This window comes from Xiphias gladius, chromosome 7 (assembly GCF_016859285.1).
Source record: "Xiphias gladius isolate SHS-SW01 ecotype Sanya breed wild chromosome 7, ASM1685928v1, whole genome shotgun sequence".
In the NCBI taxonomy this organism is placed as follows: domain Eukaryota; kingdom Metazoa; phylum Chordata; class Actinopteri; order Istiophoriformes; family Xiphiidae; genus Xiphias; species Xiphias gladius.
Window position 1 is genome coordinate 13,511,176 of NC_053406.1, and position 17,582 is coordinate 13,528,757.

Below are 17,582 nucleotides of genomic sequence, written 5' to 3' on the forward strand. Positions count from 1 at the left end.
CTTACTCCAACCCTCTCTCTTTCTCGCCCCCCCCCAAACACACACACACACACACACACACACACACACACACACACACACACACACATACACACACAAACAGATTGACAACGGACCTTTATGTCATAGTTGGAATAGTGGGGGAAATCCTATTGCATCGGTGGGTCCATAGAATGTAAAGTTGTTAATCCTTTGAGCGTCAACTCTGGTCTAGTTAACTGGAGTAGTCTTGCAGATGCTCGAGCTTGTTGTGAATTCAATTCAGTTCAGTTTTATTCATGTAGTGCAGGTCAAGACTGGACCCTTTAGAGTTTTATTTACAGACACCCAACATTCCACCATGAGCAAGTACTTGGCGACAGCAGCAAAGAAAAACTCAGTTTTAAAAGGTAGAAACTTTGAAAAGGACTCGACTAATGGTAGGTGGTCTTCTGCCTCGACTGACTGGGTTGAGAGAGAAAAGGGAGGGGGGGCTTAGCACAGCACAGGTACCAAATAAAGAATAATAATAATAATGAGACTAATCAAAAAACTAATAATTATAATAATAAGGTGAATAATAAAGTGAATAAAACCAATTGTAATGATAATCAGAATAATTGAAGCAGTGGGTGTTGAGCAGAATCATAAGGGTAGTAGGTGGTTTGCAGTCACTGATCAAGACTCTGCAGCACCAGGGGCAGAAATACCTGCAGAAAGAGACAGGATGTGAGAGGAGAGAGACAAGAAAGCACAAAACTACGGGAGAGAGAAGTCAAGTTAGTAACGAGAATTGATGGGATATGAATGCGTACAGATGTAGAGGAGGAGAGAGGAGCTCGGTGCATCAGCCCTAGCTATACGCTGTATCAAAAAGCTAAGTTTTAAGCCTACTGTTTAATGTGGACAGGGTGTCTTCCTCCCAGACCCAAACTGGAAGATAATTCCAGTAGAGGAACCTGATAACTGAAGGCTCTTCCTCCCATTCTACTTTTTAAGCCTCTAGGAACCACAAGTAACTCTGCGTCTTCTACTGGGGTAATAGGGTACTATGAGCTCTTCAAAAGATGATGGTACCTGACTATTAGGGGCTTTTTAGGTGAGGAGGATGATTTTAATTTCTGTTCTGGATTTTACAGAGAGCCAATGCAGTGATGCTGACACAGGAGACCTATGATCTCTTTTCCTAGTTCCTGTCAGTACTCGCACTACAGCATTCAGGATCAGTTGGAGATTATTTAAAGATTTGTTGTGACAGCGTGATAATAAGGAGTTGAAATAATCCAGCCTAGAAGTAACACAAGCATGAACTAGTTTTTCTGCATCTTTTCAGGATGTGCCTGATTTTTGCAATGTTAAATAGGTGAAGGCAGTCCTTAAAGTTTGTTTTATGTGGGAGTTAAAGCACATATCCGGGATCAAAGAGAACTCTGAGATTCCTAACAGTGGTGCTGGAGGCCAGGGCAGTGCCATCTACAGTAAGTGTATAATTAGATAATGTGTCTTTGAGGTGTTGGTGGCCAAGTACAATAACTTCAGTTTTGAGTTTTTTCTTGAGTTTAACAGCAGAATGTTGCTGGTCATCCAGGTCTTTATGTCCTTAAGGCATGCTTGAAGTTTAGCTAACTGATTGGGTTCATTAGGCTTCATTGACAACAATTGACTATCATCTGCATAATGGAAGTTTATGGAGGGGTTTCCTAATAATATGGCATAATGGAAGCATATATAAGGTGAATAGAACTGATCCAAGCGCAAAACCTTGTGGAATTCTGTGACTAACCTTGAGTATATCGAGGATTTATCGGTAATGTGCACAAACTTAAATTGATCTGATAAATAGGACTTAAACCAGTTTAGAGCGATTCCTTTAATGCCAGTTAAATGTTCCAGTCTCTGAAATAGAATATAATGGTCAATGTTATCAAATGCCGCTCTAAGATCTAACAAGAGAAGTACAGAGCCAAGTCCTTTGTCTGATGCAATTAGAGGTCAATTGTAACTTCACTCTAAATCCTGACTGAAAATCCTCAAATAAACTATCATTATGTAAAAAGTCACACAATTTGTTGGTGACAGCTTTTGTCAAGGATCTTAGAGAGAAAGGGAAAGTTAGATATGGGTTTATAGTTGGCCAAAACATCTGGATCAAGAGTAGGCTTTATAAGAAGAGGTTTAATTATAGCTGTTTTAAAAGGACTGTGGCACATAGCTACTTAATAAAGACATATTTATTATATCTAGTAAAAAGGTGCTAACTAAGGGTAAAAATCCCTTAGACAGCCTAGTTGGGATGGGATCTAAGTGACAGGTTGATGGTTTAGATGAAGACATTGTTGAAGTTAGTTTGCAAAGGTCAATGGGAGAAAAACTGTCTAAGTATACATCAGGTTTCACAGCTGTTTTTAAGGTTTGTGTGTTTGAAGATAAACCAGTGCCGGTTGAGGGCAGGAAGTGGTGAATATTGTCTGTAATGGTTAGAATTTTATCATTAAAGAAGCTCAGGAAATTGTCACTACCGTCACGAGAGCTATAGGAATACATGGATCAATGGAGCTATGACTCTCTGTCACCCTGGGTACGGTTTTGAAAAGAAACCTAGGGCTGTTTTTATTTTCCTCTATAAAAGATGAGTAATAGGCTGCTCTGGCATTAAAGATGGCCTTCCTATATGTTTTAAGACTATCATGCCCTGCTAAGTGGGATTATTCCAGTTTGGTAAAACGCCATATCCTATCAAGTTTTCGTGTAGTTTGCTTTAATATGCAAGGTTGGGGAGTTAAACCATGGACCGAACCCCCTTTGTTTTATTATCTTCTTTTTTAGAGGGGCAATAGAGTCGTATCCTTCTCATTGAGCCTGCAGCACTATCAGTCCTCTGTTATATTGTGATATGGCAGTGAATTAAGTTCTGATGGAATCACATCCTTGAATTTAGCTACAACACAATCAGATAGACATCTAGCAGAGACATTTTTGTCTAATGGTGTGTAGTCCAGTAATAGGAATTCAAAAGTTACCAAACAATGGTCTGATAAAAGAGGATTCTGTGGAAAGACTATTCACTGTTTCAATTTCGATGCCATAAGTCAGAACGAGGCCGAGGGTGTGGTTAAAACAGTGACTGGGTTTATATACACTCTGAGCGAAGCGAATTGAATCTAATAATGAATTAAATGCAGTGCTAAGGCTATCATTATCAACGTCCACATGAATATTGAAATCACCTATTATAATTACTTTATCTGTACTAAGGACTAACTTGATAAAAACTCTGAGAATTCAGATGAAGTTCAGAGTATGGGTCAGGAGCGCGGTACACTACAACAAATAGAATAGGCTTTAATGTTTTCCATGATGGATGTGTAGGACTATGAACCCTTCTTTCAAATGAGTTATTATAATGTTTAAGTTTAGAGTTGATTATTAGGCTTGAGTTAAAAATGGCTGCAATTCCAACTCCTCGGCCGGTGCCTCAAGTATTGTGAGTATGTGAGTATTAATATGACTGGGGGAATGGATTCATTTAGGCTAATACATTCTTCATGATATGGCCAGGTTTCAGTAAGACAAAATAAATCAATATGATGATCTGATATTAGATCGTTTACTAATAAAGCTTTGAATGGGAGCGATCTAATGTTTGAATCCACATTTAATTCTCCTATTTTGTTGTACTTCTGCAGTGGTGGTCTTAATTTTTATTAAGTTTTTGTGTACAACTCCTCTTCTGTTTGTATTTGAGTTATATAATTAAGGTGGTCGGGGCGCAGACACAGTCTCTATGGGGTTTTGGGTGGATGATTGCTGTAATTGAAGCACAGAGAAGTGTGTAAGACTGCAACTCTGCCTCGTGGTCTCAACTCTGGGTTTTCATGGTTTTGGTCTCCTAATAAACTCAGTTGGATTTCTAGATATGAGAGCTTCTCCATCCAAAGTGGGATGTATGATGTCTCTCCTAATCAGACCAGGTCTTCTCCAAAAAGTCTGCCAAATATCTACAAAGCCCACGTCGTACACACCGACGCAATATTAATTTTTGTGACCTCAGATTGGAGTGGGTGTCATTACTGCCAATATGAATAACAGTCTTACTTTATTTAAGTTTATCCTTAGCCAACAGTTTCAAATAGGATGTTTCCTTCTCTGGCCCCAGGAATGCATTTGACTATGGTAACTGGTGTTGTAACCTTCATGTTTCTCAAAATAGAGCTGCCAATAATCAGAGCTGGTTTCTCAGCGGGTGTGTCGCTGAGTGGGGAATATCTGTTTGAAACCTGAACTTGTCGGCGGGGAACCGTGGGCTTCTGCTTAGGGCTACGCTTCTTATTACGGACAGTCACCCAGCCGCCCTGGCTTCTCGGGTGCTCATGAGCTCTTCGTTTCCAGTCTGTCCCATGTGTGTTGTGCTTGTGTGTGGTCAAACTACAAAAATGAAGTGAAAAAAATTGTGGATAGAAAACTACCCTTGGAAAACTAATGGTTGTCAGCGTATAGGTCTAATATACAGTGTATAATTGATGGAGTATGTTGCTGTTTCCAGATTCTTGTTTCTTGAAAGACACGCTAAACACGTATCGTAAAAGTATTAAGTTTAGTTTTCTTCATCATCAGTCCACTATGAGAACCTATGGGCTTACATTTAGGTGTGAAATTTACAGTCCATAGATCATTTTGTCTTCCTGAGCTGTGTGTTTAACTGATATCTTTACCTCTTTATAATACAGCTTCTTCATTCCTATCTGACACCAGTGTAGTGAATCCCTTCTTTCAAAGACTCCTCGAAACGAAACATTTACTTATTTTCAGTCCTTTTTATCATTAATTTCCGCTATAGCAGATGGTGCTTGTGTTTATGGAGTCATTGTACACTTCACACTTGATTCCAAGAATTACACCAGTATTAACTGCTTTACCTTATCACACCTAAAGGATAATTTCCTGTTTAGGAACTTTACTTTTAAAACTTTACTTGAAATCCACCACTTTAGCATTTATAAGCAGTATACAAACAGTTAATAAATGATTTATAACACTGTAATGTAGTTGTACACAGCTAAAAGGACATTTTTAAATGTTTATGAAATTACAGTATTTGTCAGCAGAAAGTCTATAAAGACATTTTATACTATTACAACAGTGATTTACTATATTGTTATTCATTATCTGTTTATACACTAGTATCAACTTCTTACAACTATTTTATGGTTTGTTATAAATGCTAAATAGGGATGGAAGTGTAAAGTCTTGCCCACCAAAGTAATCTATTACCACAACACAACAGGAAAGAAACTAACAGTCAGATGACCAAACAGGTTGAAAACAAGCCAACGGTTTAGTCATTTGTAATTTCAGTTTATTGTTTTCTATGTTTTCTATGTATCTGGTTATGCGTCCTAAAGAGGTTTGGTTTTTTAACTGTCACTTTTTTCATCACTCTTAAGTTTGCATGCCTGATGGATGCATATCAAAGTGAGAAAGTTAAACATAACATACATCTAAAAGACTGGGTAAATGCACCGTTGCCAAACAAGGCTGTTCTGTTTACACAGAATGCCAACATTTTTTGCCAGGATGGTGGTTTGAGTTGGCAGAAGTTCATGATATGTATTGCCACCCCCCTCTAATAGTATCCATCCATTTTGGTGCAATTGATGTCAAGGCAGTCCATGATATTACTCAACTGGTGCAGGTGGAGAAAAGGGAAAATCACTAGAGCCAATGAAACTGCGACTTTGCTGGGGAACAGTCACTCTGCTTGATCTGTACTGCTATTAAATTAGGACCTTCTGGAGGAACAAGACTGCCCTTCAGCTCCAGCACTGTGGGGAGAGGCAGTGGCAGTCAGGCAGAGCTCACATATTCAGCACTACATCCCCTCTCGTCTGCCACACCACATGTAGGGTTACCTCGCTTCTGGCAATACTCCATCAAATTTTCAGCCATATCAGCTCCTCAGCACCAGCACTCAGAGCCAAGAGACTCAACAGGGAGAGGAAGAGAGTTTACCACATAAATGAGAACTGGGCCTTATAATTCGACCCTCTGTCAAATTGCTGTATTCAGCAGTTGGGGATGATGAAACCTGGGCAAAATATACTGATGAGCAACTGGGGTTCATGGGGGGGAAACGTTTGGCAGCTCTTGACTTAAGCCCTTAATTATTTTGAAAGAAGAATAAATTTCAAAAAAATACATTTTGGTTTAGTTATCTTGTTTAGTATGGTACATTGCATGCTTTGTTCAGTTATTCTTACTGACAATTTTCTGTATGTGGGAGGAAGTGGCACACATAATTATGATAAATGTCTGCAATTTACACACCAAAGGGTGAAAAAAGCACTCTTGATTAGTTCATTACATTTTTTCTTGAAGAAGGCAAAGTCATGATATAGAAAAACACACATAGTACAGACACATACTCTTACAAGCCCTGCCAAGGTACTGCTGACTAAGTGAAAGACAGGCTATTCTGCAAATAAAAGGAGACAGCGTTGCCCTCCCTTATACTGCGATGTCCTCTGTCTGACTCTGTGCAGTGAATTAAAGTTGTCAGCGTTGGGCTAATCAACCAAATCAGCTGATCAGCTTCTCTCCGTTTCACTCCCTCTAATCACTGGGTTTAGTTAGCAATTACACACTCATCTTGATTATCATTCTTTCTTGGTGAGTTTGTGTATGTTTAGGTACTATTCCTTTGATTCTGTGCATGTGTGTGTGCGTGACTTTGTGTGCATGCTTTATTCGCAGCTGCACCCAGAGTATGTAAATTTTCTCCAAGAGCGGCCACTGTGGCCACAGTTATGGGATAATGATGAATGTGCTCAAATCAAGCTTGTTCACACCCGAAAAAATAAGTAATAGCTGTCAGGAAAGAAAATATCTCTATGACCTTTCAGTCATCAGACACTACATAGAATTTTACAGCACTTGGTGGTTTAACCCGTGTATTAATGCTACAACTTGATCATAAACTGCTTTAGAAGGTTACAAAGGTTGTCTTACATAGGTTTCATCTATCAGTGCTAAATGCATTACAGCACATGTGGGACAAAGTCACTGTTTTGTCAAATTACAGTAAATGTCAGATCTTGGTATTAAAGTCCCAAAATCAAGTGAGACACTCATTAGCGTGTGAAATTTAAACTTGATAAACACCACATCAGACAGATTTCATGCTCAGGTGGAAAGGCCTAATCTGATCTTTGCCAGTGGCACCTTTGAAAGGCAATTACAACAGATACTTATTGTCTCTCTAAAAGACTGCCACAGCAGCATGAAGGTAAACTGTAAACTAATGTTGACATTGTGTGTCATATTACAGTCTTTGTTTTAAATACTTTTTTTTTAACCTTCATTTAACCAGTCTAGTTTAGCTGCATCAATGCTCTTTCTCTTCCATGAACCTCTGCTCACCACTGGCACAGTTACATATTCAAACCTGGAAGCTGCCCAGTACAACCAGAGGCTGATCTGTTTGCCATTGAGCATCTCCACTGCAGCTGGGGGTTAAGTGCCTTGTTCAAGGGCAATGTAGTAAGCACCGGCTTTTTCACTTCCCCCTCCCAGATTTACAGTATCCTGCTGGACCTTTCCGCAGAAAACAGTCAGCCTCTTAACTCACAAGAAGCATTAGAGAAGTGCTATAAAAGGGGGTTAGAGAAACAAGTACAGACCATCACTTGCCTTAAACCCATTTTTCAAATATTGGCTGACATATCTCAGCCAACACTATAACACTATAAATGTACACCATCTTGGAATAAAAGTGTTTACTCCAACTGATGTTTCCAGGCAGCCCAGCTCGAAGGCTGCACAGTCGTAAACGGCTTTGTGGCTTTTGTGATTTTTAAGTTCCAAGTAGCGGTGCCAGAGAAAGTGAAACTGCTGTGCACGGCTGTCTGATTGAAACAGCAGCCAGGTGGAGCTGAAAGACGTGACCCTCGCTCAACCCTCCATATCAAGGCCTAAGGGGAGCTTCAGAGACCGGCACAGCCTCACTAATGATGGGTGAAATGTTTCATCTCTTCATCACATCCCACCCATCAAACTGTGTCTCTCTTTTTATCACTCTGTTTCTTGTTCTCTGTCTTCCACTCTGTCCCTCCCCCTGTCCTCTCATCCTCTCTATCTGTCACTAGCTCAACGTTCCTTCTCACATTCTGTCCTCCCTCTCCTTAAGTCCCTCCTTTATGTCTCGTCTCGTCCTCCATGCCGTCTCATTTCACACTGCGTGGGCAGTAACTTAAATGACCCAGTGCTGTAGGTAGAAAGCAAGGGGCTGTGGTCTGCTTCTCTATTATTGAGTACACTGCCAGGGAGGCGTCTAACTTACAGCAAGGTGATAAATTAACACCTGATGACCATGAAGCTCGTGCATTAGGGCAATATGTAAGGAAAAATAGAAATGCAGCTCGTCCTCAGGTGACTTGGAATGTAAATGCAGGAGGTGATCAGACTGTGACAGCAAGAACAGTCCGTTGACAGTTACATAGAGAGATATTATAGTAGAGTCGCAGAGCATAAACCCCTCATTACAAAGATGAATACACATCTGAGAGGTCAGTGTTGCAAAAACCATATGTGGGGGAAAAAAGTTATATGGTCAGATGAGTCATCCTTCACCATATTCTCCACAAGTGGGCGAGTGCATGTGTGGCATACACCAAGAGAACAGTACAGGCCTGAATGCTTGAGCCCTACAGGGAAGGGATCCAATGGCTCTGCTATGCTGTGGGGGGCAATTTGCTAGTATGGCTCGGGTCCGCTTTTCCCCTTAGACGGAAGGGTCTCTCCAAATCAATACAAAGTTGTTTTGAGTGATCACTTTTATCCTGTGATGAAACATTTCTATCCTGATGGGAGTGGTCTCTGCCAAGATGACAATGCCCCCATCCATAGGGCACGAGGGGGTCACTGAATGGTTTGATGAGTATGACAATGATATGAATCTTATGCTATGACTTTCACAGTCACCAGATCCCTTTGGAATTGAAAACCTATGAGAGATTTTGGAAGAATGTGTTAGACAGTGCTCTCCACCACCCTGATCAAAACACCAAATGAGGAAATGTCTTTTGGAAGAATGGTGTTCATCCCTCCAGTAGAGACTTGTAGAATCCGTGCCAAGGGGTACTGAAGCTATTCTGGCGGCTTCATGGTGACCCAACACCTTACTAAGACACTTTATGTTGGTTTTTCCTTTAATTTTTCACATCTGTATGTGTGTGTGTGCTCTGTGACAATACAGAATGTGTGTGGGGGTCACACAGACCTGGTTGATCTATTATGTGTCACACAGTGAGAGAGGAGACTCATTCTGCAACTGTTTGGGTGTATGCGTGTGTGTGTCTGTGTGTGTGTGTGTGTGTGTGTGTGTGTGTGTGTGTGTGTGTGTGTGTGTGTGCGCGTGCGTGCGTGTCTGCGTGTGCGTGCGTGTGTTTGTGTGAGAAACTGTGTGCATGTGGATGGATAGTGCTGACTGGGATACGGCAGGATGTTTTGAAATGAGATGTAAGAGAAAAGGAAAGGTGGGTTACAAAAAAGACTCTATATAAAAGAAAAAGGAAAAAAAGAACAACTGTTATGTAGAAAACATCATATGTGTCAGTGCGTGTATTTGTAGAGACACACATTATGAAATACATATGTAATTTACATTTTGTACTTGCAAGCTCATTTACAGGCATGCAAATCTGTACATGTGGCTGCCTGAATGTTTTCCCGAGTGCTGTCCTTCCTTGTGACAGACCTTGAGTCATGAGACACTGGTTAGCATGCTGGCCCATAATTGGATGATGAATGTATTTTGCAGTGTGATTGGTGATTTAATACAGGTTACTGTGTTGTACATTGAGCCTCAGATTTGTTGCGGCTCATAGGCTGGTGTGTCTGTGTTAATGTATGTACTTGATTATCTGTGTGCAACTATCAGTGGACCTGTGTTTTATTATTTTTCAGTTGTCAAAATTTAATTATCTGAGGTGTGATTCTCATGACCTGAGAATGAATAACGCAGAAATGTTTATTTGACTTGGACAAACAGGCAGGAACAAATGAATGAGTCACGACTTTGGAGTCATCTGGACATTATTAGGGTGCTAAGGCCTATGCTTAGAAATGTAATGTTTATTTTCTCAGAAATGGTGCATTTGCAAAAATTATTATTTTTTCCTGCACAAACATGAACAATTCAGAATGGTTTTATTAATATCCTGATTATATGGGGTCCCAAATTCAGAGGTAAAAAATTTAATTAAACTGGTTAGACTTTGTCCTGTACACTATTTGTTAGTCAAATTATTAAGTAATTATTAAGTTTTCAGATGAATCTGAAAGACGGGCTCATTAAATTTATTTAATCTTTATTTATAATTATATTCAATAAAAGTAGTGTAAGTAATTTTCTGTGTTGAGGCATTTCATTTTTCGACATTTATTACTACACCTATCTGGGCCTCCAGAGGCCTTTAAGTGTCAAAAGCTCACGGTAAATTTATACACACGCAACAAGGTGAACACGAATGACCCTATCTATAGCTAATTCTCCACCGACGCATGTAAATATGGTCCAGTGACGCGTGTTTGTGGATGTGCGCAACAGCACCACTGCTGAGAAAAATCCTAGAGGAAGCACTGAAAGCTCTGATACACTTTCAGTGAATCAGGTTGTATACTACCTGTCCAACACCGAATGAAAGACAGACAACGGTAGCAACTTGCTGGTGAACAGTTTAACATTTAGCAGCACAAGAGCCACGCATTTCCCTTCCCCAGTTTTCTCTGTTACAGTACATCATTGTAAAGTTAAAGGAAAGGCTACTGGTCGTGTATCTTATAGTTTCAGGCTCTTTTGTAGTGCAGTTTTTGTTATTTCAACAGCTACAATGGATTGATAACAAACATTTTTAGCTGATAAAGCATCAGTGCTCAATATGAGGTTTTTGTGTCAGCCCCCCCATAAATCAAAGAGTGACACCCAACCGTGATGCATAAACAACCATACGATGGAAATGTACATTTGGGATGAGAAAGAGACGCCAATTTCTCCAGAGACAGTAGCCTCAATAGATCATAATACAGTATAATGCACTCTATTACATGCTGTGTTTTGAATAAAAGGAAATACTCTCATGTTTTTCCTGACAGGGATGTTTTGTAAGCCAAAGCAGGTAAAGATGATGCAGGTAGAGACAAAACGGTAGTACGTCATTTTGTAAAGTACACTTGATGATAAAACTGCAAAAATGCAGTGAATATCAAAGACTGATAAGTGTAAGAGTATGCAAGGGTGGAGCTGTTTTCCTTTATGCATTATCATAATCAGAATTAATGGTTCAAAGAGATGGGAGAACAAAGAGTATTTATCAAATATAAGATGTTAATTAGAGATATCTAACCAAAAGCAAGGCGTTCATTTTATTTTTTGGAGTTTTAAATTTACATTATTTTTTTTTTTTTTGTGTAAGGCTTAATTTATCAATTATTGGTGAGTGAATCCATTCCTGAAACTGCAGATAAATACATCTTTAGGCCACAGAGAAAATTAGACCAAAGCTCTTCAGGCCTACAGTTACATAAAGCAGTTACAACTGTTATTGCAGTTGTGTATTACTCAATCTCCAAATCCCTTTTGGCACTGGTGAAAGATCTCCCACAGGTCTATATGTAATTCTCCTGCTTAGATTTATAATATATATATATAGAATACTTTCCTCTAAGGACGTCTTTTTACATCATCCCTCACCTTCTATTGCAGGGCGAAGGATGAGCTGTTGACCCTGCGGAGAAGTCTGCATGTGTTTTAAGACTTGATGTGCCAGATGTTGAAAGCTGAAAACTTTTTAGTTAAAGACAGAGACCGGTGGCCTCCCAAAGCCGCTGTTGGGCACTTCTTGCTAAAAATAAATAAAGATGATTGGTGGACACAGGTCCAAGGGGTTTATATTCAAGCCAGTTGCTTGTTGCCTGCTGGGAAATGTATTAGTCATATTTCTTTGTCGTACCACTGCATTAGTCATATCCTTTGGTGCTATTAAATAATCCTCTTCAGACTTTCTGGCTGTCCCCGCAGTAATGCAGCCTCCCGGCCTATAGGTAAAAATGCTGCCAGAAGCTTGTACTGTTGGCATTACTACATTACTCATAATCTCTTTAACACTATTTCATGCATTATCAAATACTCAGTGGTAGTCTTTTCCTTCTGCATTATCTGGTGCTAACCTGCTGGAGTGTGGCAACTCAACCATTGATACACTGTAAATACTGTAGTAAATATGCACAAAGCTTTACAGTGTATGATGGGATTTCTCCCATCCCAGGGCCCAATGAAGTATAAAAAACAAACAAACAAAAAAACAACTATATTATACCTAAAATGCATCGAAAACTGTTGTCCTACCATGTTTCATTCTGAGATTTGTCAAACACAAGGCAGAGGCTGAGGAGCTGCAGGCACACTGAAAACACTTAAATGCACACAAGACAAACGTTAGTAGGACACGTTAGAAGGAAGGAAGCTGCAATTACTCTACAACATTCGTTTACCTTCAGCTGGAACAGCCTTCCCTCATCCTAACACATTTAGATGCAAGAGCAGGTAGTGTAGAGAGAACAAGCTTAGTAGTAAGTTTGTATTTTTTTTCCCTCATGTTTATATCTGTCTGAATTAAGCCGCTGTCGTATTTAGACATGTAATTAAGTTTTAGTTTTATTTGGATTCAATAATTAGAAATACAAGGACGCTGCTGGTAGTGATGTTTCCTCCCATCAAGCTGCTGCCACAGCAGTTCCTGTCCTGTGCTTTATCATTGACATGTGCTCTTGTAAAAACCCCTATTATGGATATCTTATTAATATTAATGAAATCAGATTTTTCAAAGTGGACCCTGAAGCTCATGGATGGCTCAGGTCACACATTCATGTTCAGATCTTGCTTCTTGCTACTTGTGATACCACAGTAATAAAATTATTGAGATAATTTCTTTATTCTTTATCAATAGTAACACAGAAAGCACCATCGGCCTCTGAGACTGACTTTGGAGGTCAAAACAAGAGAAAAGAAAAATTGTCATCTGGAAAGCAGAAACGGGAAATCTTGCCATCAAATTATCACTGCGTCTGTGTTTGAGAAACAGACACAGTGAAAAGCCCCAAATGGATTTGCAACTGATGCTGCATTGGTTGTTTTTCTCATTTCCAAGTAGGTGAACTACATTTTATCAAAGACTAGCCCGTCTCTAATTCTCTGTCTGGAGAGCACTCATGTTGTTTCAGTGCTCGGCATAACCATGACGGTGCCTGAAATTCATGAAAGTGTGAATGCAATATGCACATTTTGTTACCCCACAGGAGGCAAATAGACAACCACTGTGGGTCTTGGCCGTTTTTTGAAGTACTAGCGTGTCATAGCTGCATTAGCTTTTTTAACATGAAGGTTATGGTTGTAGGAACAATTTAGATTAACATAAAAATACATTAGTTACAGCACACAGACAAATATGCCACATGCTATTTGTCATTGGTTGTTTGCATTTATAGTAACTTATTGGGTACCATTCCACCCGTGGGTGCCAGCCCCTACCTGCTTCAAGCAGGCTTACTATAGATGATTATCAAATATGTTTCAGTTCAGGGCTTCCCAACTGTGGTGCTCTAACCCATGAGAAGAATACCAATGTACTTATAATATTTAAAAGCTTTTTGGCCTGGGTCTCTAGATGAGAGAAAAAAGGTTCACATGGGTTGTGGGTTGAAATTTTTTAAGAACCTCCAATTTAAAGCCAAAAGCATGTTCCAAGTTATCAAGAAATATCACAACCTGACAACCCATTAAAGAAAACTGGCAAGCATCCATGGCAAAGCTTCAAGGATTAGACATTTTGTTTTTATGAGTTTTTCTTTCCTGTGTAATTGTAGGGATTTACACATACCTACATAGAGATTAATTAGACAAAAATAATATTGAATATTTCCAGTTTCAACATGTGCTTATCTCCGCATGGTGACATAGGTAGATATCCATAGCATCCTTTTACACATGCATCGTGTAATTTACACCAATATTTCTAGATTTTCTTTTCATTTTCATTCATTTCATGAGCAACAGCCAATGCACAGTCATTATCTGGACTGCGTCGGCTACTACTGCAGATAGCTATTGCGGATCATACACAAAATCTCTCCAGGAGCTGGACACCCTGAGGAGAAGGTCATCACATTAAGTCTGTGCTGCTACAGAGAACATTTATTGATGCCATGCTTGGATCCCAAATTATTCCTAATAATTGATCTGCACAAACACATGGCTGCAGTTTTGAGTTTTGCCTTTTGCGCAAACTGCAGGTAGGTGAGAGAACGACTGCAGTCTCACCGTGAGACCGTGACTGATATCCCATGCCCTTTGGTTTTTGAACAGTAAAATTGGACACTCTGATCCAAACATTTTACTGACTTGAAGTTGTGCGCTACATCAAAGCAGCTCTTCAGACTTTTGTAGTTGAAAGAGTCTGGTTAGCATCAACATAGATTTCCCAAAAGCCAAATTTTGTTGTAGCTGCTTCTACACTGACCCAAAGGACTCCCTAGATCTAAAATAAGTTCTCTCTCAACTGTTTTCTGACCCACAGGCTGTCACAGTACCAAGAAAAGTATTATTATACACACACATCTTTTGGGATGTCTCTCATTTGCCATCCATTTCTTAGTCTGACTCTTGTCTTTCTCCCCTCCTTGCTGTTTGTCTTTCTTGCATTTTTTTCTTTTGTTTTTTAGAAGGAGAAGAATGTAAAAGAGATTTGGAGCGTTTTAAGCACTCCTGTAGAACTTAAGTGTTTTGAGAAGCAACAAGAGCATAAGTACTATAAGAGGCATTACATTATTTATGGTGTGCCGTCACAGACTACATGAGTGCAGTCAAAGTGGTTTAAAAAGCTAGGTGGGCCTGTAGGGGAAATAGTATCAAGCAGCTCCCAACGGCCAATTTTATCATACTGGTTAGCAGAGAGTTTTAGATGTCAACACTGAAATGAAGCTGCTATATCCCATATCCTGCTATAATATTTTGCAAGCAGCACAAAATTATATTTCAGCACCAGTTCCAATGGACCCAAACTGCTGTGGACTGCCACTGGAGTTCTTTGTCTTAATGCCAAGTCTAAAAATTCATTACCATCAAAATACTGTACTATTACTTGAATATAACATCTGCAGACCTGGATCAGGAAGTGATTAAAAACGGTGCTCTGCAGAAAAGTGTTTGTATAAATGAAGTGACATTGAGGAAGCACATCTAAAGAAGGTCAGTTTGAACAAAAAATGTCAGACTTTAATGTGCCGAAAAATTTAAGCAAGCCACAATCATTTTTCATGTATGGATCAGGAAACAAATTAAACTATGTGCCCAGCAATTGCAGGTCCCAACATGTTTAATTGACCATGTGTCCCAGTCTGAGACTTAGATACTGAATTTTAGACTTCAACAAGCTTAATTAAGCAATTAAGCAAAGCTAAGAGCTCAGAGACAGGGTCAGGCTCAACATGAAGCAGAGTTAAGTGTATATATATATATATATAGTGTGTGTATATATATATGTATGTGTGTGTGTGTGTGTGTGTGTGCGCGTATGCCTGTAAGTATGCATATGCGTATATGTGTGTGTGTGTGTGTGTGTGTATGAATATATATATATATATATATATATATATATATATATATATATATATATATATATATATATATATATATATATATATATATATATATAATGTGTGTGTATGCATGCTTGTGTGTATGTGTATGCATGTGTGTGTGTGTGTGTGTGTGTATTTACATGTTTTTTTTATTTTTTATGAAATCATAAATTCTGTTTTATCAAATGAGTTGAACTGCTCCACAATCTTTCCACATACCCCCTGGCAACAAGTATCCTCGGTTGGGAATACTGCACTAAACTTTCCATTTAAAGTAGCAATCTTGCAGATTTCAGTCCTGACCAATTTGGCACCACCTGTATTTACTGGTGGTAAGAGCAAATGCGGTTTAATACTACAGGTCATAGAATCGGCAATAATTGGCCTTTCCCCATCATTCTTTTAGCAACAGTGATCTGATTTTATGCTGCACAAGGCATGGGTATGTGAACAGCAGGGCACAGTGAAAGGAGTTGGTGACTTCTCTGAGAAGTTGGAGGGGTGCAACCTGTTGCCTGCAACTCTTCATCTAACAGCTCACTGTGGCTGTTCCTGACTGTTCCAACACTCTCTGCAATATTTCAAACTGATCTGCTGTCCAGAAATGCAGAGACGGATCACTGTCTTGATTGCCTCTTTAAAGTGAGTATGTTGTTGCATTTATAGTACATGTGTAAAACAGCAGTAGGAGATTAATTTAGTACACAAAGACCGAAAAAGTTTTAATTGTAGAATTATAAAAATAATTTTTGGCAACAACATACAGTATAAACTCTAATCTGAGGGCTGAACGCATTTTTGTTTAAATAATTTAGGTTATCTGCCTTGAAGCAGATTGTTCCTGTTGTTTCACCTTCTCTCACTTTGTCTGTACCTTTAATTCTTACCGCTGTCTTTCTTCACTCTTGTCTCAACCATTATTTCTGACATCCCCCCATCATTTCGGTCCTCCATACCGGCCTCCATTTTCTTCAGTCACTTTCTCACAAGTGCTAAGTGATTTTGATCATCCCGTCCTTCTGTTTTCTTAGGCCCCTGTCTACTTGCATTTTAAAATGCAAGATAGATGGACACAAAAAATCCATCTGTCCTTCATCCCTTCTTGTATTCCTCTCCAAATCCATCCCTGCTTTACTATCTCCATGGGGAGTCTAAAAGATGTCTTCCATTTATTATTTATTTCCATCCCTTTGTCCAACTACTGTCTGCTGTCACATGTGCACGCACACAAAGATACACACATGAATATATCTGGAGTGGAGTCTCTCTCTTATCCTTGTCCCATGTATTTATTTTAGTAAAGGCAGTAGCAGCAATAGACGTCACATTTCAGTTACTGTCTGAAGTGCCTTAAGATGAACTAAATCAAGAGAAAAACAAGTGCACTAATGCTAAGAAAGAAATGGGACTAAAAATCATAAAATAGAGAGATGAAGAAATAGAAACAGAGTTAAAGGGAGTAGTTATTGATAAGGCTAGAGGAGAAGGGACAGCTGGAGAAAAAGACAGAGGGGAGGGAGAGTAAAGGCTTTGTTACACTAAATGGGTGCAAACTGACAGGATCATTTGAACTGTCAGGGCGAATCTGAGTTTGTTGGGCAAATCTGGTTCTCTGAGAGTGAAAGGCTTTGCGTCTCAAGACAATGGCCCTTCACCTTGACTCCAGTCAAAATCCAACCACAGTCTTTCAAACTTGAGTGACTGCACTGGGCCCAGGCACTAGTGGCAGGAATCGGCCAGACTAAAATCGGATAGCCCTTTTTACAATTTTCGATGGTATTTTGGTTTAAAAGGCAGAACAATTCAGTCACTCTAAACAACAACAACAGAGGATGGTCAAATAGTCCTAGTTCAACTTTGCATCAGTGATTGTGTTTTCACAAAACTGGCCCTTTCCCAGACTGGATGGTAAG